Raw genomic sequence first — 21,823 nt, 5'->3', positions numbered from 1 at the left:
AGCAGAGGCTTCGTTTGGTAATTGCTGTTAGAAATGAAACCTTTTGTAGGGTTGGTGGGGTTTTTTGTTTGTTTGGTTGGTTTTATTTGTTTTTCTTTTTCTTTTTGTTTCTTGATTTGTTTTCGAGAGCAACTGATGGTCATGGAAAATCACAGCAGAAACATGGCATATGTCTCCTGTCTTTTCCTTCTCTCTGTTTGTTCAGCATGAAAAATTGTCACTTAAACCCATTTTTTTTTTTTTTTTTTTTGTGTCCAAGGCTCCATCTCAGCTCAGACTCAGTCGCAGGAGAGGAGAGATGGGGTAAGGACTGTAAGAGCATTACCTGGCCCAGTCCCTGCTCCGCGGCAGGATCATCTCTCCCTGCAAAAAAGCAGCCGGGGGAAAAAAAAAAAAAAAAAAAAAAGTACAAGGCAGAGCTCAACTAGCTTTCAAATCAGCTTAAAGTCTGATTACTGGGTTTAACTGGGTTTGGAAGATCAGAGGCCTGCCCATGTTACAGCTTTCAGCTGTCTTATGTCTTAATGTCAAAGGAACAAGTAATTTGCAGAAAAATTTTGAGAGAGATAAGATACTTGACAGAAAATAACTGAAAACGGGGAGACTGGGAGAGGGTGATTTACAAATGCAGGCTGAGCTGTTTCGGCTACGAGAAAATGGGCTGAAACACATCAATTGGGTGGGTTTTTTTTCCTCAAACGTTTACAACATTATTACAAAATGGTGCTTTGGTTTCAAAGCAGGGTGGTTTGACTCCAAGAACAGAACAAAACAAGCACTTCGACGCCCACACAAGATACCGTTGGTCAACCAAAGATTTCCCGTTCTCCTCCCTTCTCATAAATAGGGTATCAGCCAAAAAAAAAAAATCTGGTTTTAACCATAACCTGGCTTCCCAAATCCAAAGCCTTGCAGAGGATGGAATTCAGACCCCACGAGCCCAAGCAGAAGTCCAGGCAAGGTACCCCCAGCAACCACCAGCCACGTTCCTCCTGCTTTTGGAACGCGCTCACTGCCCCGTGGCACCAGCTGCAAACAGCAGGGATGGGGCAGCAATGCCCCCCTACCCAAGTGTACTCCTCTTTTACTGTTTTTACCCTGCTTTTCCCCACTTGGCACGCTTTCAAAGAAAGAAAGAACCCAGCTGACACTTGGCTTGGTGCAAGCATTTGCTTGGGAGCCGCTCGGCACCGACTCCCCTTGCACCAGCATCCGCGCAAGCATCTTCTGCTCCGCAGCCAGCGGAGAGGAGGAGCAGCCAGCAGATGCAAATATTAGGACTCTGGATTCACTGTTGGGTTTTTTATTTAAATAATAATAAATAAAAAAAAGCGCAAATGGCTATGCAAATGAGATGCTACCCATGCCTCTTGGCCACCTCCCAGCACGATGGCCAAGTCCCACCTGCACCCTTCAGCTGAGCGCGGGTTGTCAGCCCCAGGTCAACCTGTGATCGTAGGGGGATACTTTGGTGTCAAGAGAAGCCACGAGAGGCTCTTGATCTCAGAGCCTCATCTTCTTCTGGTTGCTGGCTTTGCTTTGCTCCCTGAGGAGCTATTTACACTGCCAGGCGACTGCGTGACCTGTTTTCTGGCTCTGCGATCTCCCACTTTCCTGGAGGAAGCATCTCTAAAACAAAAGCGGGGGGCACTTCTCGCAGCTATTGAAATCCTGAACGGCAGGAATGGGAGAATAAAGGAGCCACCGTGAGCAGTGAGCAGGCAATAACGCTAACCCTGCTTTCAAAAATCACAGGCAGGACCATTACGAAGTCACAAGCATGTCATGAAAGCTTAAGGGGGAAAAACAAAAAAGAGGAAAAAAAGAGAGAACCACTTTAGAACTCTTTCTATTTCCTTAATAGATTTTGCACCTGTGGCTCCTGTTTCGCAGTGTTTCTCTGTAATGTTGCCTTGTTCTTTCAACCAAAGGCTGAGTTCTGCAATGTTTGCGGCGTTCAAGGGAAATCACAGCACTAGGGCCGGAGCATCCCTTTTCGGAGAAGCCTCACCACCCCACGGATGGTGAGCAGGACCACAAATCCCATTTCACCACCCCAGAAACGAGAAGGAGGCATCGACATGCCAACATCGCCAAGGTCACGCAGGGCATCCGCGCCGCGGCAGGACCTCGCTGCTCCTTCCCATCGCCAAAGCGATGCTGGTGACTGGCTTTCTAAGCTCTCCGAAGACTTGAAATCTGTTTGCCTGAGTTCTTGTCTGAATTATTTCAGCTGGCAGCCTCCTGCGTCAAAACCAGCCTGCCTGCAGACAACTCGCTGCGAGAAGAGAAGAGGCAACCGGGAACAGCAGATAGTTAAATTTTCATTACCCGAGAGAAGTGAGTATTGTAGTAAGAAGCAAGGGACTTACAGAGGGAACAATGACTCATTAGAAATGGAGACACCGTGGCTCCTTTTATGTAAGTGGTGCTTTGAATTTCCATTGTGTTCTGAAAAGAATTAGTCCTTTTTGTTGCGGAGAGAAGTGGCAAAGGAGGACTATGAAGCTCCTCGTAAAAATATTACTGTTCGGAAATGAAAGGCTCAGTGATTAAGAGCAGTGGGACATTCTCCTGGTCCCTCAATGTGGAGAACTAATTCTTCCCTTGACTGGGAGCCGGGATGATGTGCTGGGAGGATGATCAAGGGGCTGCTGTGTGACAGCCTAAGCCAAGGCGCTATCCTGGAAGGGTCCCTCTTCAGCCCAAGCAGAATCCACCACTGCGTGTTGTAAAGTCACCACTTCAGTGATCACCACGGATGTAAAGTCACAGCATCGCAGCCCAGCTCGGCGCTGGCTTCCCACGACGCGATGCCTGGGGATGGAGCCACCTCTTTCTTGGCCATGGAGAGGACTGGGGAAGGGGGGGGAGGGGGGGCTGCATGCCCACGGTTTCCCGACAGACCCGGGCTTGTCTCCGCACCACCCCGCACAGCTCCTGCTATCGATCCCGTGACAAATGGGCTACCTCTCCACACTCCTTCAGATGGGTCCTCTCCTCCCCGCCAAGGACAAGGAGCTCCCTGCATGCGGCCCATCACGGTTCAAAACACACGCCCGCATCGATTTTTAGATGATTAGGAAAAGCAAGCAGACAAAAGCCTTACATTATTTACAAAGCTCTCTAGAATTGTCAGTCATGGGGAAGCGCAGCACGAAAGAGGGAGAGCGGGGAAGAGCCGTGGGGATGGAACAGCCGCCCATCACCTTCCTCCCAGTTACCTCCCAGTGAGAGATGCCACCAGCCCAGCCCTGAGGTGGTGTGCAAGCTCTTGGTTGAGCACAGCAGTGGAGCAGAAAGGTATGGCCAAGTGGCACAGCGAGGACTTCCCCAGAGAAGGACAAAGGCAAGCTTATCCTGCACCTTCGGAGAAGCGAAAGGATCAGCCCCAGACAGGGGCAGATGAATTGCACCAGCAATGTTGTCCACAGTAAGGAAACACGGAGCAGCATCCCTAAGGGAAAGCCACTTGGTGGTGGCCACAGCCATGTTGTGTGCTTACTCTCCGCCTCATGGAAGGGAAAAGAAAGGTAGTTTGAGTTCATCCCTTGCATAAGCTTTCTATTATTTTATTTTGTTTCCTTGGGGGAGCGAAGAAAAAAAAATAATCTGTTTGAACAAAAATGTCAGTTTGGCCTTTTTTAGTTTGACTACGTAAGTCTGGCTCATGTGGCTTCTGTATGCTTGAGGTTGCTGAATTATTCAATTGGAAAGAAAGAAAAAAAAAAAAAAAGCACAACACCCTTCAGTCCAGGAATGAATCAGCTGTACGGAAAGGCAAGCGGCAGCCGGCTTCTCCGTGACCACCCAGCCGTGTGAGCTGTGAGCCGGCACTGGATGTGTCCCTTCTCCTAGCACAAAGCAGGGAGCTGAGCTCACACCTTCCTCACCCACAGACACTGAGGGAGGTGGGATCCACTTTTCCCTTGAAGCACCCCAACAGGCAAAGCTGGCAGTCCTGGAGCTGGTCTCCAGCCAGCCACGCAGCTAAGAGGGGAAGGAGGAGCCGCACCAAGGTGGAACCAAAGCCACAATGATGCTGGGTGCTGGGACCACCCCAGGAAAAGCCATGCCCACAGCCAGGGCCGAGTTTAAGGTGCAGAGGTGGTGCTGGGCTCTTCAGCTTGGCCGCTGGGTAACCCTTTGCCTCCCGGCCACGCACCAGCTCCAAGCAAGCTGGCGCAGCCTCCGCTCATCCTGCGGTGATGTCAGCTATTTTCCTAATGCCGCTTAGAGAAGAAAGATCAGCATCCCACTGTGTCCACTAAGTAGCTTCAAACGGGAGACAGGGAAATTTTGAATAAGATATTAGACCTTTTAGAAATCTTTTTTTGTCTATTAGTCACACAGGCGAGAGATCTGAACTATCGAGCATTCCACTCGCTTTGATACCCACATGAAATCCCAGCACTGCTTTCAAAGTCACTGTGAGTAGTTTGATCAGCCATGCAGAAAGGGCTTAAATGTCATCGTCTGCTCCGTTATTAGCTACCGATTGGGAAAGGTGTAAGCGTATACTTACCGTGGGATATTTATTAGCAACTTTCTCGCAGCACCAGCTTTGAGAATTACCTCTTGCGAGGTTCAACGCCTGTTCTTGGTAGCTGCACTGATAGAAAACAAACTAACGTACCGCATCAAGGCATCCAAAATTATTTGTCCCCCACCAGCAGCTTTCCAGTGACCTTGCAGACTGGACCGCGCTGAATATTCAGACTGGACGGATGGCTCCTGGTTGTTCTGCTTTAACAACCTCGCCTGTACCGCCTGCCCGGATAAAGCTGCATTCATCAGAAGCAGCGTTATCTTCTATCAGACAAGATGACAGAGCAGGGGGAAAAAAAACCCCAACCCAAGTAGATGAGGTGTGGGGCACACAGGACATCCTGAGCCAGAGAGGAGCGGGAGGCTGCACGCGGTGGCGTTTTGCCACAAGGGCTGGCACACCAGGGCTTTGCTCCTGCGGCAGAGAAGCAGGCGAGGCTTCGTGGTGGGGCAGCAGCAGAACTGAGGGGTCACAGGAGGCAGAGCTCGCTGTGTTCCCAAAGCTAACGGCAGACACAAGAGGTGCCTGCAAGGGCAAGGGCTGCTGCCCCGTCCTGGAGCCTGGGCACTGCAGTTACCCCACCGCCGGCGCCAGGGCAAGTGAGAAGCTCCAAGCATCCTGCCAAGGCAGCTTGCGGTACGGGGGTGATGCCTGTTCTTGCTAGAAACCAGAGCAACAGCGTGACAGGCGATTTCAAAGGCACTGGGAAACCTGGGCACGGTGCTGATCAGCATCCCCTGCTTGAGACAGGAGATGCTTCGCTCTCGTGAGCAGAGGGGAATAGATTTCCTCACATTGATCCACCTGGAGGCCCCAGCTCCCGTTGAAAATTGCCAATGACTCTAAGAAATATTTTGTTATCAGCATTCCTGAGGAACCTGTCACAGAATAATAAATTACCATTTGCTCTTCTGTCAAGGCGTAGCTGTCCTGGCACGGCTCCACAGCAGCCAGACTGACGGGCTCACGAGGGAGCTGGGAGGAGAAGAGGAGATGCTTCGGTAACTCCAGCCAAGCCAGCTTTCTCCGTGGCAACGACAGATGCTTTTCCGATGCTAACTATTTGTAGCTGACAAACAGTGCTCAGAAAGGGGTCGGCAGGTCCTTGGCTGCAGGAGTCTTGCAGAGAAACCCCTGGGACCTAAACCCACCCCCATTAATCCGCAAAGGAGGAAAAAGGAACTTTTCCTTCTGAAATAACAGCTGATGCTCAAACTAGCAGGCAGCAGTCTGCCCCCCGCAAAGTCTCCCAGATAAGGAGATTTTATGAAGGATTTTATCCCTTATGACCTTCTGAAATCTCTCAGGTGATCCCTGGCAGCCCTGGATTACATTCAATCCGGGTGCATCCCTTTAACCCACCCTTTGTTCCCAGATCGGGGCTGCTCTTTTGAAATCCAGCCCTCTCCGTCTCAGTGAGTTAGAGGGCACACAGGACACTCGTCCGTCGGAAAACGAGAAGGGTGGATAATCCATTTCACAAACGATTTGGAGATTTCAAAGCCTGGCTCTGCTCCCAGACAAGTGGCAACTGGAAGTTGTGGAGTCCACAGGGTGGAAAATTAGACCAAAGAGCTCGCCTTGGGGTCGCACCACGTTTCGCTTCTATCCTCGTTTTTCAAAATCCGTTATCGCACGCTTTGAGGCGCGGAGAGAAATCAAAATGAAGATTCATTTCAGAGCAGAAAACGCAGCTATTTAATACTAAAAGCTACTGAAAGATTCTGCTCCTTCTCAAAACAGTTCTGAGCGTAAGTAGTCTCACTACAGGTCGGTGATGCATTCTGCCCACCGTATAGATTGGGGGACTCACGCAGAGTGGTTAAAGTCTCTCTACAGGACTTTTGTCTCCAACTTTGCAGGCACTTGAATTGCCACCACGCCAGGTGCCCTCCAACAGACCCCTCCCCTGTATGAGAAACGCCTCGGGGGGTACCAATCTGCACGTAGCCAGGTAGGAAAATGCAAGAAGAAACCTTACTATTGCCCTGAACCACCGAGAGGCCGCTGACGGCACAAAACATTGACCGTGTGGCTTCTGGGGGTCCATCAGCGACGTGATGTTATGGCTGCGCCGAGGCTGAGGACTTGCTCCGGCTCCCTGCTGTTCGGCCGAGTTGGGGAGCAGGGTAAGATTGCTTCAGGTTATGTTGTGTGGATGATCAGGTCTGAAGATGAAGTGGAATGAGAATTAGCAGGTTTCTGCTGTAATTATTGTTTATCTGGATTTTTCCAAGCAGAAATGATTGTAAATACACGCACTTCCCCCTTCCTCTTTTTTTTTTTTTAACATGCAAGATTCATATTTAGACTTAAAGCAAATTATTCTGAAGAACAGCCTAAAGTTAAGCGTATACCATACGCACAAAAACAAAGTGGCAGGGAAAAGACAGGAGATAAGAGACGCGGAGATGAACAGACGGAGCAGATCATCGGTTGAGTAGGAAACGTTTCACACATACGTCCATCCTCGTTACCTGAGGAAGGTGCTTAAGGACTCAGATCATTTTCTATCCGCGCTTGTTGGCCTAATAAAAGCTGCCCTCCCCTGAAACCCATTGCTGCTACGGCATCCGTAGACATGCCTACAAAGTGCATTTCTTTGCTCAGCCATCATGGGGGAGGCCAGTGACCTCCACCGTTGCCTCCAACAACTGCCTCCTGCTTTTTTTGACTGGCTTTTACCCAAGGAAGCCAAAAAGCCATGAAAAACGAGAAGACACATTAATTCAGTCAATATTTCTAGCCTGGCAACTGCTTTATCAGCCCAGCTGCACCCCTGGGAGAAGCTACAGGCTGTGTCTCACCGCTCCTAACAGACCCAGCAGCTTCTCTGCGTTGTTCTTGAAGCGGGGACCGCGTCAGAAGGGGACTCAAATGTATTTAACCATCAGCCTTTGCTGTTTGTTTTGTTCCTGGCTCCTTCTCAACGGTCCCCACTGAGGAGTCAATGGCTTGCAAAACCCCAGTCCAAGTCGAGATGAGCACATTTCCAGCCTGCTGAGTTAATTAGCAGGTAATGAGAGATGCTCATCAATAAACCCAGCTGTTTCTGACCCCCCTCCTGGGTTGAGCCTCCATGCCTGCAGGACAGAGGAATCTCTCCATCCCATGACGAGCTCCACGTGGCTCGCTTCGGAGATGATGTGCTCTCACCCTGGAGCAGCCAAACCCCTGGCCCTCCACAAGAAGGCAAAGCTCTGTGAGAGGTCACACAACCAGCACGGCAACAAAACCCCTTCTCAGTCAGGTTTTTGGGGGAGACGCGTTTCCACTTCGTGTGGTAGCAATGGATTCCTCGCCCAGGGTTAAGAGCAGGCAGCATAAAGCTGGGAGTCAAATTAAGTACCTTAATTTTCACAGCATTTCACTCTCTTGCAGCACAAATCGCTCTCCCAGGAACCCCCTCTTGAAACCTTGAGCCCACAGCTGAGGATCGAACCCCCCGGGGGTGGTGGTGGGGTTCTTCTGCAGCATCAACCACAGCAAAGCTCAAATGCAGGTCCCTTCTCAGGCTAAAATCCCCAGGAATGGGGACAGAAAAGCCCCCCCCCCCACTTAGTAACAGCTGCACATTCAGCCTGTGCCACCTCCATTTCTGAGCTGAGGAAAAGCCTCCTGCCTTCAACGAGGCAGGAACATAACCTGTTTAAGGTTTTAGAGAGAAAGACACATAACCATCATCATAATTTTTAAGCAGCAATGTGCAACACAGCGCCTTACGGACTCCTATAAATTACTCGGCACCCGGCTGCCAGCTCAGCCTAAGCTCGATATTGCCTGCAGTAATTATTTGGATCAAATGCAGTTTATCTGCTTCATATTTGTGTTTCTGTGCTCTCTGGTAACTTATAAATGTCATTGCAGTGTTTATTTGTTATAATGAAACTTAATGACGTTTTAAACCAATGGCTGTGGTTGTGGGCTGCAGGTTTGAAGTAATCTCTTCATCTCAGGAGCAGGAGGCCCAAAGATAACATTAAATTACCCTATAGGAAAGGAAGATGTATGCAGACAGATATTCAGGGCTGTGTATTATTCATCGGAGAGATGACTAGCAATGAGCCACGGCGCCTAAGGCTATGGACTCAAAGCATTGTCACCCCGTGAAGGCGAATGTTCTTGTCCAAGGGGAACTAGTTGTCAAGTCACAAGCCCAAATGCATCTCAATCTGTTTTATTAAACCTTCTAAGGGATGCTGGGGTGGCTCGGCGCAGGATGCCGGCGTGAAACAGCTGGCAGGGAAGAAACGAGGTGGGGCGGCTGCAAAATGAAGCCGAGCTGGTTGGGAGAGAATCCGGCTTTTCTGAGGTTTCAGAAGGGGATGGGGAGGGCAGCTGTGGTACCCCATTTCAGCCCAATGCCTGATGCTGAAAGGCCATTCTCCTTCCACACGAGGCCCAGCATAAACTTTTCTTGCCTTTGCTTCAGGCACTGCTCCTTGTCCTCCCTTCTCCTGAATAATTTCCTCCCTTGGTTTCTATTGCTGCGTGTATTTATAGACTCTGGTCGTGTCTCCCCTTGAGCCTCCTCCAGACTATATAAATTTACCTCCTTCAGTCTCTCCTCTTACAACCTGCTCTCTAATCCCTGGGCCGTTCCTGCCACCACAGTTAGTTTTCTCCCCGCTCTCCCGGCTGCAGGGACCAGCACCACGCACGATGCTGCGCAATTACTGATGCCTTATTACCTCGGGATCTGCTGAAGCAAAATGCCTGTGGCAACAGCCAGGAACATCTTTCCCTCAGCTCCCTCCTCCCCATCAGGAGGTACAGCACCAAAAGCAGCTTTAACCCTTGCATCGCCGCCCAGCTTCAGCACCTCTGGTTTTTGGGCTCCCTCCCTTCGTGTGGGCACTGTACGGCTGGGCTGATGCTTCCACACCTCTTGGCCATCAAAGCTCAGTAACACCCCCCTGGATTTCTCAGGAATAACAAAATAGCATCACTAGCCCCTTCCACAGCAGGGCAGCGAGGTTTTGTGGTCTCCAGGAAGCTGGACCCCAGCTGTCTGTTCAGTGAAGTTTGGCTTTTTGCCTTCGCCTGCTTCTCCTGCACAAGGTCAGGCAGGTCTGGCAATAACCTGTGCTGCAGCCATCCATCCTCAGCGGTACAGCTTCTGCCTTTTGCTCTAAACCCATGCAAAGATACCCCTCCTGCACTGCCACCAACCTGCCTGCCCCCCAGGGCTGTTGTGCCACCCCCTTCCAAACCCCTCAGCAACCCTGGGAATGCCAGTGCCTAGAATTTCCACCATTTCACGTGATTTTCGGGAAAGAGGCTCTCCAGGACAGTAGCCCTGGGGATGTGCAGCACAGGGAAGTAATTCCTAGAGAGGTCAAACACTACAAGCAAACACCTGTCAACGCATCATTCGCCAACCAACAGGAAAAGCAAAAAAGCCCGGGTAACTTATTTGATTAACCTCATCTGACCATCTGGATTAAAACCAGAAGCTATTATTGGCAGACACGTTACCTGATGACAACTGACAAGAGAAATTAATCTTCATTATATGCAATCCTTATGCAACCAGCCCTAGAGAACCTCCTGCAAGGATCTCGCTGCAAAAGCTTGTCTGAGATCCCGTCTGAGCCCCCCCCGAGACCCCATCCCCCAGCTCCCTAGGAGCAGATAGGATCTCTGTGCATTCCAGCTGGGAGCACTGCAGATTAATGCACCCGCACACCGCTTCTTGCAGCACCCAGAGCCTCGGCAGAAGCCTCCTGTCCCCCAACCGACTGGCTATAACCTTGCTTAAAACCTCTGTGACATCAATTAATGAGAAGGAGAGGACTGTGCAGGGCCACCTGCAACGACCTTGCTTGCAAACCCTTGGAAAGGGAGTTAATTCTGGAATAATGCGGCGGCTCGGCAAGGAGGGGTGGCGGGGCCCGACGTCTTCCAAGCAGCTATCGAAACAAACAAGTTGACAAATGAGGCTGCCTCTTAATGAAGCCAAAGCCAAAGTCAATACTCGGCCCTTCTATCAGGGCACAGATCAAAGATGGTCTCAAGGGCAAACGACCTTGGTGGGGGTGGGACAGCTGTCACTCGGAGGAGGGAAGGGATGGCAGGGAAATGAAAAGGAGCAGCCTTGGAAGAGGAGGGAGACAAGGGCAACCTGCAGAAGAAGAAAGGAAAAAGATTTAGGAGAGGAGATGCACAGGAGGCTGGGGGGAAGCCTTTCTTCCAGGCCTGATGTGCTCTCTCAGCAATTAAATCCGGTTATTAAGATCCTGGTGTTCCATCCTCAGCTGTCACCGCTGCGCACCCGGAGCTACAGCCTTCTGACAAACCATGTGGCGGGTATTTCATCTGCAGGGGCTTTCCTTCCCCTCCTCACCCCACTCACCAAAGACCGACACGGGGAAGGATCAAGGTTCCCCCACCTATCGCTGAGCGTTGGGGAGGGGGTTAAAACATCACCTTCAAATCAGGTACACTGGGGGGCATCTTCTGCTGCAGCGAAGAGAGGGGCAGGGGGGGAAACAGAGGCAGGAAGGGAGAGGAAGAAGGAAAACCCCCCCAGAAGAGCACGATAGATAAAGAGGTCTTCTGCAAGAAGAAATGGGCAGCCCCGCTAGCAACAGATGCTCGTAGACGGAGCCGCTCGCCGGCGCAAGGGCCAGCTGTCCCCAGACGGCTCAGCCCTACGGTGCCCCTGCCCCCATTGCCGCCCTCCGAGCCATTGCTTTAGCACTGCCCATCCCAAACTGGGCAGCCTCGCAGCCAGGAACGGCCAAGCCACGGGCTCCTTTGAGGCCAGTACAAACCAGTACTCAGGCGGGACACCCAAGCCTGACCCCAGCCTTGCCGCGGTGGGCAGCCCTCCTTGCTGCTCCTCCATACCCCGCCTTCGGTTGGCTTAGCCTTGCAGATTGCCTGAAAGTTTTACTGAATCTTTCTATATTTTGTGTTTGTGGAACAGTCAGCTATAGGAGCATCTGGATTTTAAAGAGTTCGCCTCCACATTAGAATTACGTTAGCACCTATTAATCTATGATGTATGAGTTGCTGTGCTGCTTGAGACTGTGTTACTTGAAGGTCCCTGCTCCACAGACCATAATACCCTTAGTCCTTACTCTCTAGACCATAACCAGAGCACCGAGGTTCTACTGCACACAGGATGAGTTACTGGACAACGGGGAAAATCAGATGTACAGCCGTCCAACTTGGCAATTAAACTCACTTTTAAGGTGTCCCGAAGTGAACTACCCTCATTATAATACCAAAAAACCCACCCACGGGTCAAGAAGACCCTTGCCCAGGTGAAGACCCTTCCCCTGCGCAACCATAGTAACAGAAGAGGCTGACGCAGCAGATATGACAATTATACGCAAATTACCAACCAACCATTGTAACTGGGAGTGCACGCCCTTGTCATTGGGGTGTATAAATGAAATCGGCGCAGGCGCGCTTGGTTTGCGGCGATGCCACCGAGCACCCCGCGCTGCGGTGCAGGTGTTAAGAGGTTTGATTCCTGCGATAGGGATTCCTTCCCGTTTGTCCAGCACAACATGGATTTCACCCTCCGCTCGAGCCTTCTGGTGCCACGTGAGCCAAGAGCCCCGTAGCGCCCTGCCACGCCGCCTCCAGAAACTTCCACCATCAGCTCGGCTCCCCCCGTCTCCCTTTGAAAGCTCCGCGATTGAACGCTGGTCTAAGCTGATGGCAACAAAGGCCTGGCATACTTATCTCCAGGTCAACCTAAATATTTCATTTAGCTTCTAAAGAAGTCAATTCCTTTCTCTCTTTCTTCCTTCCTTTATTTTAAAATCTCAAAATGCATACCGTCTCTCATGAATATTGATGAAGATCATTAGTCACTGAACATTTTTGCTTCCCTTCTCTTTCACCCGTCTATATAGAAGCTTCATCTTTGTTACAGGGGGAAAAGCAAAAAAAAAAAAAAATCCATCTCAGATCTTTGAATGTTTGAATGTATTTCAAGATCAGCCCCATTAATACATTTATAGAGTGAGTAAATACCTATAGGAGCAAACACTGGGCGTAAAAGCGTATGTATATACGGAAAGGCCCCGAAATTGCTGCTGCACGAGAGGTATTTATTAAGGTTTGCGGTTTAAGTCGTTGCTTGGTGAAGGGTCGCGGTAGCAGCCCCAGGTACTAAATAACCGTCGCCTTGGCTGCCTGGCCGAGGGGAATTCGGCTCGCAGTGCCTCTCGCACTCGCTCCCTACCCATCCTGCGGGTTTCTGACCGTGCCTGCTCCTTCTGCCCTCATCAAGCCGAACCCCAAGGCTGCTCACCGACTTCAGTCTTACGGAGTGAGTACAGATGGCAGGGTTTGGCCAGATACAGCAAATAACTTTTTTTTTTTTGGGGGGAAAAAAAAAAAAAAAAAAGAACAGGGCTCAGAGGACTCGGCTCGATATGCTTCGTGATAATATTTTGTTATTTCCTTACGATAAAAATGGATTTTCAGAAAGGTTTCGAAAAAAGCCAGCCCACCCCCAAAGCAAGGCGCTTCACTGGGTGTTTTGCTGTGTCTTCCAGTCAAACCCAACAAAGTCCCACTTCATGGAGAAACGGGCACAGGTTCGTTTTGTTGACCCGAAACACACAATTTCTTCTGATTTGCCATTACAGCTGTAAAATCCAGCTGTCCTGTGCCACTCCCGTAAGACACGAGCTTCGCCGTACCGGCTGGGGCTGCAGAGCAGAGATGACATTACGTGACCTATTGACACAGGGGGCAACCAGTGGGGAATAGAGCTTCAAAAGTATTTATTTAAGCCTTTTCACGGCATACCAAAGCCACGGGCTCTCTTGTTCCTGCAAACACCAGAATTTCATCTTCACAACGATTTTACTCAGCTCCCACTCCACAGCCGGGCTCTAGTTGGAACTACTCCAGCCGTGGCAAGCTTCTACTCACATTTACATCAGATTTACTTCTGCTGGCTCCAGAGCTGTTTTAATGGCCAGTGTGGCTGTTTATCGATACAGAGCGTGCGTCTCGGGGTGGGACTTACAGGGCTGTGGCGGTTTTAATTGATATTCTAAGCGACAGTAACTTGGTACTGCTTCACTGCTCTGGTTCGCGAAGCTCCGACCTGTGGAAAGCATGCCTGCCTGCCTGCCTCCAGGAGAGGGAGGTTCGGGATCCTGAGCAGGCAGGAATGGACCCCGTGTTTCCTTGCAGCACGGGCAGGCTTCTCTATGAGGCATGCAGTGCTTTGTGTGCAACTGTGCTGCAGTGCCTGCACCCCCAGGACTCCCCCCGGAAAGGGCAGAAGGGCTCTTCCCTCCTCCAGCCTTGAGCCCCCTTCCGGAATCAAAGTGTGGATCATTTTCTGGAAAGCAACAGCTTCCATCTACCTGAAGAAGCTGGAAGCTTCCACGCAAACGTGCTATCGTGTCCATGCCAGGAGGATTTATTGCATCATCAGAACCTGACTTAATGGCACAGCCGGACCTGCGCATCCAGGTTCTGCTCTGGTGGACACCATGTCACCAGCGTGACCTGCGCTGCTCGTGAAATACCGCCTGCCAGCAACCTCTCTGGCAGAGTCCCCATGGACACAGAGGGAGAAAAGCTGAACAGCACACCCCGGGGCTGCAGCAACAGCTCTGCAGAGGGGAGAATTCTCAACAGACACACACGCTCAAAGGTAAACTCCGAGGGTAGCCTGGAGGCAACGCAGAGATGAGAAAGCCAGAGTCACCATCTTCAGGGAGAAGCCTTGCATCTCCCTCAAATCACACTCTCCCTGCCTCCTGATACACTTCAAAACCAAACCTGCCCACTCCCAGCAGAGACAGAAATGCCAAAAAGACGGCCAGCCAGCGGGGTAAGGCGACGTACGTGACCTTATCGCCGCCCTTTTTCATGTGCACCTCACAGGAGAAGTTTTTCCCAACAGCCTGCCGTGTTCCTTGGGTGCGCATCCCATTCCAAATGCCCTCAAGGACCTAAAGGGGAGCGCAAAGGCAACAGAATACAAGTAGCCAAGATATTCTAAATCCTACCCTAGATATTGGTCCACGTTTATTAAAGCCTAAGATTCCTGATGTGTCTTTAGCAGGCTCTCGAGCCCCTGCAAAGGGATGGTACACAGAATCCACAGCATCCCAGGTCCTCCCATTCACGCCTGCAGGCTGAACAGCAAGAGAAGCAGCTCCTGAATTATCTTACGCCAGTACGGGGAGCGAGGAAGTATTGTATTCATTTATTTAAGACCACACAGCAATAGCTTTCCACAGGGGACCGCTACTCAAATCAATAGATAAAATTATACCCTTAGACCATTAACTGCTACAACAACACCGTTCCCATAAAACTCGCAAGCTTTGCATCAGATTTATGACCAGCAGAGCTGCTCAGCCGCGCCGCAACCGCTGCAGACAATTGGAGCATCCAGGGGGGAACTCTGCTCCCCGTATCCAAAGGAGCAGAGAGAGGTAAGCTGGGGAGATGTCACCTCTCACAGGGTCCTGCCCTCCGCAGCATCCTTGTAAACGTGCCTGACCCATCAGCCAGGACTCCGCTCCCGGCAGCGTATGTCTCTCCAGCCAGGTCCTGCGTTTCACCCAGTTTTCCAGCTGACCCAACCCAGGCAAAAACTCCCCTTGATGCCAGATGAAGAGACAAGCTTGGTGCGATGGTTTTTCCTCAGGTTTCACGCACATCCCTGCCTTGTTTAGCTGACAGACACACAAAGCGTCACGGCAATATCAATGAGACCTCTGCTGATAACAACGTGTCTAACAACTTCTCCGGAGCTTGCTCCATCCACTCACCTCTTTCCTGCCTTTGTCAGATAAAGAACAAAAGGCTCAATGCAGCTTATACAGGAGATATTACCTAATCAATTGTGATTGTGCCTTTGCGGGGAGACACGAATGACAATGTTTGGAGCTTCTTTATCACAGAGCTGCCAAGACCCAGCGATGACAGTAGAGTTTGCGATGCAAAGCTTGGACCACATCCTGCAGGGAGCTTTGGAGACCAGCTAATAGCACATCTACCACGACAGTGGATCCCAGTAGACTTTGGGCCAGGGATCCTGTACCGTGGAGCAAAGCTTTGCAGAAATCCCATTCCCAGGTCGCAGACTGATGCAACGCCTCAGAGGGCAAGCTGTAAGAAGATGCTGGGATGCTCAAGAAGATGTTAAAAGTTGTTTATGGGCTGTTGAGCTCCACTGTGTGCAAAAGCAGGTTGAGCAGAGCCAACGCTGCTGGAGCTAAAACAGGTAACACGTTACAAGGCTTGTCCCAAAGGACAGACCCTTTTCACTGTCGGGCCAGAGAACAGAGTGAAGTTAGAGCTTCTCCAGCAGCACAGAGGCTGTTAGCATGTGGTAGAGGAGAAAGGTCACTTTTTACAGGGATAAGAACTGGCTCCGATTTATCCTTGAGGCTGAGCAAGATTCATGCTCAGCCTGTGCTGCTGCAGATGTAAAAACCACTTGCACGATCCAGATTAAGTGTCCCCATAAATCCAAGCAATTCTGAGGCAGCAACTGCCTTGCTAGGCTGCTAATGGGTGGCATGAATACATAACCGTGACTCAGTGCCACGCTCTAATAGGACGTTTTCCTGGCAGGAAGCATCACTGAACCCGCTTTGAACCGCGGCAGGCGGCAGAAGGGGCGTTCGAGCAGAGAAGATGTTTGAAGCGGAGGCACAGCCAGCTTCTCTAAACAAGCCGGTTTTCCCCAAACCAGCAGGGACTCCATCCCAGAGCCCCAGCCCGTTTCTCTCCAGGCGGAGCCTGGAATCAGGCTGGGTGGAAAGGATGCTCAGCCCCGGGGAGGGAAAGGCTGCGCTGATGCCGTGGGAGGGCACGGCGGGATGGCAGAAGCTGGGCGGAACCGAACCAGACACAGATCTGTCCACAAACAGCGACACATCCAGCCTCCACGGACATCCAGGGCTTCAATATTTAGGACATGTTAATGCTCCCATACACTCTGGGGTTCAGACCCATCTCCTTCCCTCCTGCGCTTTCTTGTCCTTCTCAGCATTGGGTTTCACCCGTCTCGGCACCGCCGCTGCAGCACCCCAGCACCCTGCTAACCCCAGCGCTCCCTGCCGCAGTGAAGAGCTGCTGCAAAAGCACCCGCAGCCTTCGTCCTTGCAAGAGCTGCGGATTCCCTTTGAGAAGCTATTAAGAAGCAGTCGAATAGAGCAACCTTTCATTGACAAGTCACTCGGCCCTTTAAACGATCTCCAAATAGTGTTTTCTTTTTATTGCTTTCTGCAGTTTAACAGCCTTGATTTCAAGTTACTTTGGCTTATGATAAACTCCAGATCTATAACGCTTTTATTCTCTCCCTCTTTGGTCTCTCTCACCCACTTCTTCTTTATGTTTTTATTAAAAAAAGATCCAGGAAAACAGATAGCAGATTAAAAGGGAAACAAATTGAAATGGGTCAAATGTATCTTGCTTAGATGACAGCCACCCCATTAGATACTTTTAAACAGGACAAATAATCCGTTCAGAAGCACAAGTGGGCTTTTACATTTATTCTAAATTACAAACCAAATGATTGCAGCCTCAAATGGAAGCACTGGCTAATTGCACTAATATCTCACTAATTCCAGCACCAAGGAATGGGCAAAAAACCTAACAATTTTCACCATTTTGCCAATTATTCAATTTAGACCAAGGTACATTATTGCAAACCCTGGGTTGAGCTTCCACTCCATTTTATGATCTATGACAACGACTGGGATGCCAATTATTAATAATGGAGGAGCTATAATTATTCTAAGGATGGGTACGAGATAATTATAAACCATAAAAACAGCTTTCCTACGCATACGCAATTCTCCCCCCACGTCTAGCAGTACTGAAATCTATCTGCAGACTAGAGATGGTTGAAGACCAAAAAAAAAAAAAAAAAAAAAAAAGCAAGCAACATCTAGAGCTACACTGCTCGCAATTGACGAGTGTGAAGCCCCAGCTGGTGATGCAAGCCAGGCTGATCTGAATCACCCCTCCTAGCTGCAGCCTGGGGGGGGCTGCACCGATGCACGAGCTCGCTGCTGGCTCTCCTTCGATCCACTGCTGCTTCCCTGGACCAGCCCTGCCCCAAGTCTGAGGTACGGGGGTGAACCGCATCCTTGTGGGATGCTCCGAGGTACGGGGGTGAACCGCATCCTTGTGGGATGCTCCGAGGTACGGGGGTGAACCGCATCCTTATGGGATGCTCCGAGGTACGGGGGTGAACCGCATCCTTGTGGGATGCCCACCTTCCCCCAGCAAGAGCCAGCAGAGCTTCATGTGAGTACCAGCGCGAAGGGTTGGATATAATAAATATCCTTATTTAAAGGATAAGATTCCCAACCTTCTGACCAGAAGAATCCAGGCGAGGTTTGCAAAGTGCAAAACTTCGAAGCCCTCACACTCTCCGTACTCCCAAAACTCCAGGTTTGTCTTATGCTGACCGACAGCCTCGCGTGGCCTTTACAGAAAAATCTGCCTCGGATTCATCAGCCCTTATCTGAGCAGATTTCTACAGTCATTACCCAGCAAATACGATTTGCCAAGCAGCTCCCTCTCCCAATTAAACACAGACCAGCACTCGTTGCTATGTCGAGCTGCAACTCTGCAGTCATGGCTGCTGGTATTGCTCTGTACAGCAAACAGAGACACCTTGAATGCAAAAAATCTGTGGAGAATAATGGGTTCTGCTTCCAGCCACGGTGCAAATGGAGGGCGGCTGCTGCTGGAGAGAACTCTGGCACCAGCCCTTCTCCTGGCACACCAGTTTGCATCTACAGCGGCCGATGCCGAGGGACCGCCTGCAGATTAAGGTACAACTTTTAGCCTCCTGCCTGTCCATAACTGACGGCGTGGATGCCAGGAACGCAGGAAGCAAGGAGCTGAAGAGGGGGAGCCTGTCCTTCCTTGGGCACAGAGCATTAACCATTAGCTGGTCCAGGAGGATGCTGCTGCACTGAGTCCTTCTCCTGTCCCTTTTCCCAGCCGTGGCTGCTGTCACCACCCAACCTTGGGCACAAGGATGAAGCCCACCCTTCCCCTCCCCACGCACTGGCTCTGTCCCATGTAGATGCCACCTGCCCATGGCATGCGAGAACACGGGAGCCAGCAAAGCGTCTGGAAAGGGAAGGGAGCTCCACTACCCTGTGCACGGGGAGATGGTTGTAGGCACCTTCCAGCAGCCGACGGCTGGTGGGAACAGGTGGTGAAGGAGAAGGCTGACACCTCTCAGCGCTTAATCGTTCCCGTTAGTAGCTTTATGAATGGCAGCCAAAAAGTGCCATAATTGCTGCAGTGACGCTTGCTAATGACTCGAGTTAGATCTGGCAAGAAGACAAAGGCAGGAGAGAAGAAGAAAAATAGCAGGAGCAGGACCGACATCTAAATATCTGCCGGGGAGCAAGCCCAGCTCGGGACAGGCAGGGACCATGCACGATAGATGAGCTGGGAGAGATTTCACAGCACGCTCCTTGCCTTCCCTTGGGAGGGGAGGAGAACTGAACGTGGAGGGGAAGAGGGAATAGAAAACACAAGCTCCAGTTTTCAGATTAATTCAAGATCCTTGTTCTTGAGGGATGGAGTTCACCACCTTTCTACTCCATAATGCCCTTGAGCCGGGGAAGCACAAGCCCTGGGGAAAGGAGGGTAGCTCAGCTCACCGCCACCCTCGGCATCGCCCTCCTTGCACGGCACGTGCCTTGGGCCAGCCAGTCCACGAGCCGTGGCCCCCACGAAACCACCACCGTGGTCAGGGGAGAGCTGGTCCCCAAGGGGAAGCCGGCCCCTCACCAGCAAACAGCGCGCTCCCCCTGAGTGTGTATCTGTTTCTGAGTGTTAACAAACAGCCGGCAGCATCTGATTGAGCGGGTTATTAGCAGAATGAAGACAGATGGTGGAGGATTAACTCTAAAGCGTCTTTATTGCAAGGCCGTCATTACAGACAGCTCCTACCTCTCTCTCCCTCTGTCTACAACTGTCACCAGCTTCATTTCAGCCTACAACTCACAGCCGCGCGCCGAACAGCGATCCCAGCACGCAGACCAGGCACTCGTCAATCACAGCAAAGGAATCTGTGTACAGCAGCCATGCTGCAGCGGCGCCGTCCCGCTCCCAGCCCATGCACATCCCCACACCGTGCCCAATTCCAGCACTTTTCCCAGTGCCAACACAGCAAGAGCCCGCTGCATCCCGTGCAGCGCAGCAATGCCAGCCACAAGGGGAGTGCCCGCATTGGTTTTGCTTCGCACATCACCAGCGGTGCCAGCAGCAGCCACCCACACTGCTCTGTTGCCTTACAGCTGGGAGGGACACCAGCACCTCACCCAGACATGGTTTTTTTTTCACGGCACAGGCTGACAGATGTTGGTACAAGGAATGGTAGGTGATAACCAGCACTGACAGAGACAAGTCCTCGGACACTTCGACATCTCAGCCGGGAGAGCCCACATCTGCAATGAGTTGCATTAACGGACATCCATCACTTGCCAGTTGGTAAACGAAGAACATCATGCTACCAAAGACCCTCGCTGGGCATGGCCACAGATCATCCACAAGCTACGAAATTTATTTTGCCCTGCTGCGAGAGGTTGCCATGCTGGTCTGCAAGTGCCCAGCCTGGATCTTCTCCATGGGGACAGCCGAGAGAAACGCTTTCCCACCCTGAAGCAATCCTTGCACGCTGATGAGACCCCGCCTAAGTCCTCTCGTGCTTCTCTACCTACCAGTGCATTTTGTAGATGACTCCGTTAAGTGAGAGCAAGGTTCTAACGATCACTGTAATTACCCATTTCCAGTACGACGGAGACCCCACACCTCATAATTATCCCATTGCCCCACTGCCTACCTCTGCTTTCAGATCCTTCAGCTACCCTGTAATTATTAATAGGGCTATTCATTAGCACCATCACGCAATAAAAAGAGGAAAACCTCTCACTTGGCAAAAACACAAAAGGGAAGCTGTTTTTTTCCTTATCCCTGCGAGGGAGCCGGCCCCAAGAGCCTGGCTCAGGCACTTTGGGTAGGAAACACCTTTGCTGTGCTTCTGTAGGTGACCAGACATCTGCCCTCCATGGCTTTGCACTGAAACTCACCAAAACCTCCCAAACTGGAAGCTTGCAATTGTCATCCAGAACCGCCTCTAGTGAGAACACAAGTCCTAGAGTCTCCGTAGCCATGGAAATCCCCCGGCTTTGTTTTTTGGCAGATTGTACCTTTAAACATAATGGTCCTGCAGGGGCCAGAAACTTGCTGGCTGCACAGCGCCAGGCAGGCACACTTTGTTCCCTTTCCCACACAAAAGCTTTTCCTTTTGCCCTTTCATGATTCTTTGTTTTCCACACAAAGCCATGTTCCACCTGAAAAGGGAGCTCACTTGGGAGGCGGACGCAGGCTTTGAATCCAACAGGGGGGGAACAGGAGCTTCTGTGAACGATCCCCAAGGATCGGCGGGATGCCCAGGTGTGCCCGTGGTCCTGCCAAGCTCTCGGGCACCCTGGGAGCATCCCCAGGGTGCTCCTGCCCATCTGAGCACAGCCGCAGGCAGCCTCTCCGAGAGGATTGAGGGACAGGGAGGCACCGAGAGGGACTGCACCTTTTCACAGCAGTCGGAGGAGACTCTGCCATCCCTTCTCCCAAAGGGCAACCCCTTCCTGTTAAAAACACACTCTAATCAATGTTTAAAAAGCACGTGATAATTAACAAGCACAAGGTGAAGGCTTGTGAAGTACTTTCCTCCATGTTATCAGCTCGGAATCAGGGCTCCTGGGAAACTGAAGGAACCTTTGATCTTCTAACTGATTTTTGAGCCATAAACTGGTCTCCACCAGAGTTTTACCCCATGAAAGCTAACGCAACTCTTACTCTTGTCAAGACAAGGCTTCCTGCAGGGGCAGACACCCCCACGGCCACACACCAGCCCACGCAAGCCAAAGGCAGCGCAACGAAGCAAGCGAGCGCACCCTTTGTCCAAAGAATTTCCAATCAAAGCCCACCCCCCCCCCCACCCCCCCAATCCACGTTTGGCTCAAGTTTGCAGCTCAGGGCGGCCAAACTCTCCTTGACACATCCTCAAGACCCCTCCATCCCGCAGGATTCTGCAATCTTTAATCCTTCTTTCATCCAGCGTTAAGCAGAGATGTGCCGCACCAGGGTTTGCTTCAGAAAAAGAAGCCAAGCAACGAAGCTACCAGAAGCAAGGGTGCCAATTCTTCCAAGCATAAATAGTTTTTGTTTAGTTATTACGCTTCATAATTATTTATGATATTTATATGGATTAATCAATGCTCATAAAGTACTTGT

The 21,823-nt window shown here is 51.0% G+C and overlaps 1 protein-coding gene across 3 annotated transcripts in view; it reads right to left on the bottom strand.

The window, feature by feature from the left end:
• Window positions 1-21,823, bottom strand: part of KIRREL3 (kirre like nephrin family adhesion molecule 3) — a 339,016-nt gene that overhangs the window by 101,085 nt on the left and 216,108 nt on the right. The window lies entirely within an intron of this gene.

This window comes from Falco cherrug, chromosome 17 (assembly GCF_023634085.1).
Source record: "Falco cherrug isolate bFalChe1 chromosome 17, bFalChe1.pri, whole genome shotgun sequence".
NCBI classification, from domain to species: domain Eukaryota; kingdom Metazoa; phylum Chordata; class Aves; order Falconiformes; family Falconidae; genus Falco; species Falco cherrug.
This window is presented reverse-complemented; position numbering and strand designations above follow the sequence as displayed.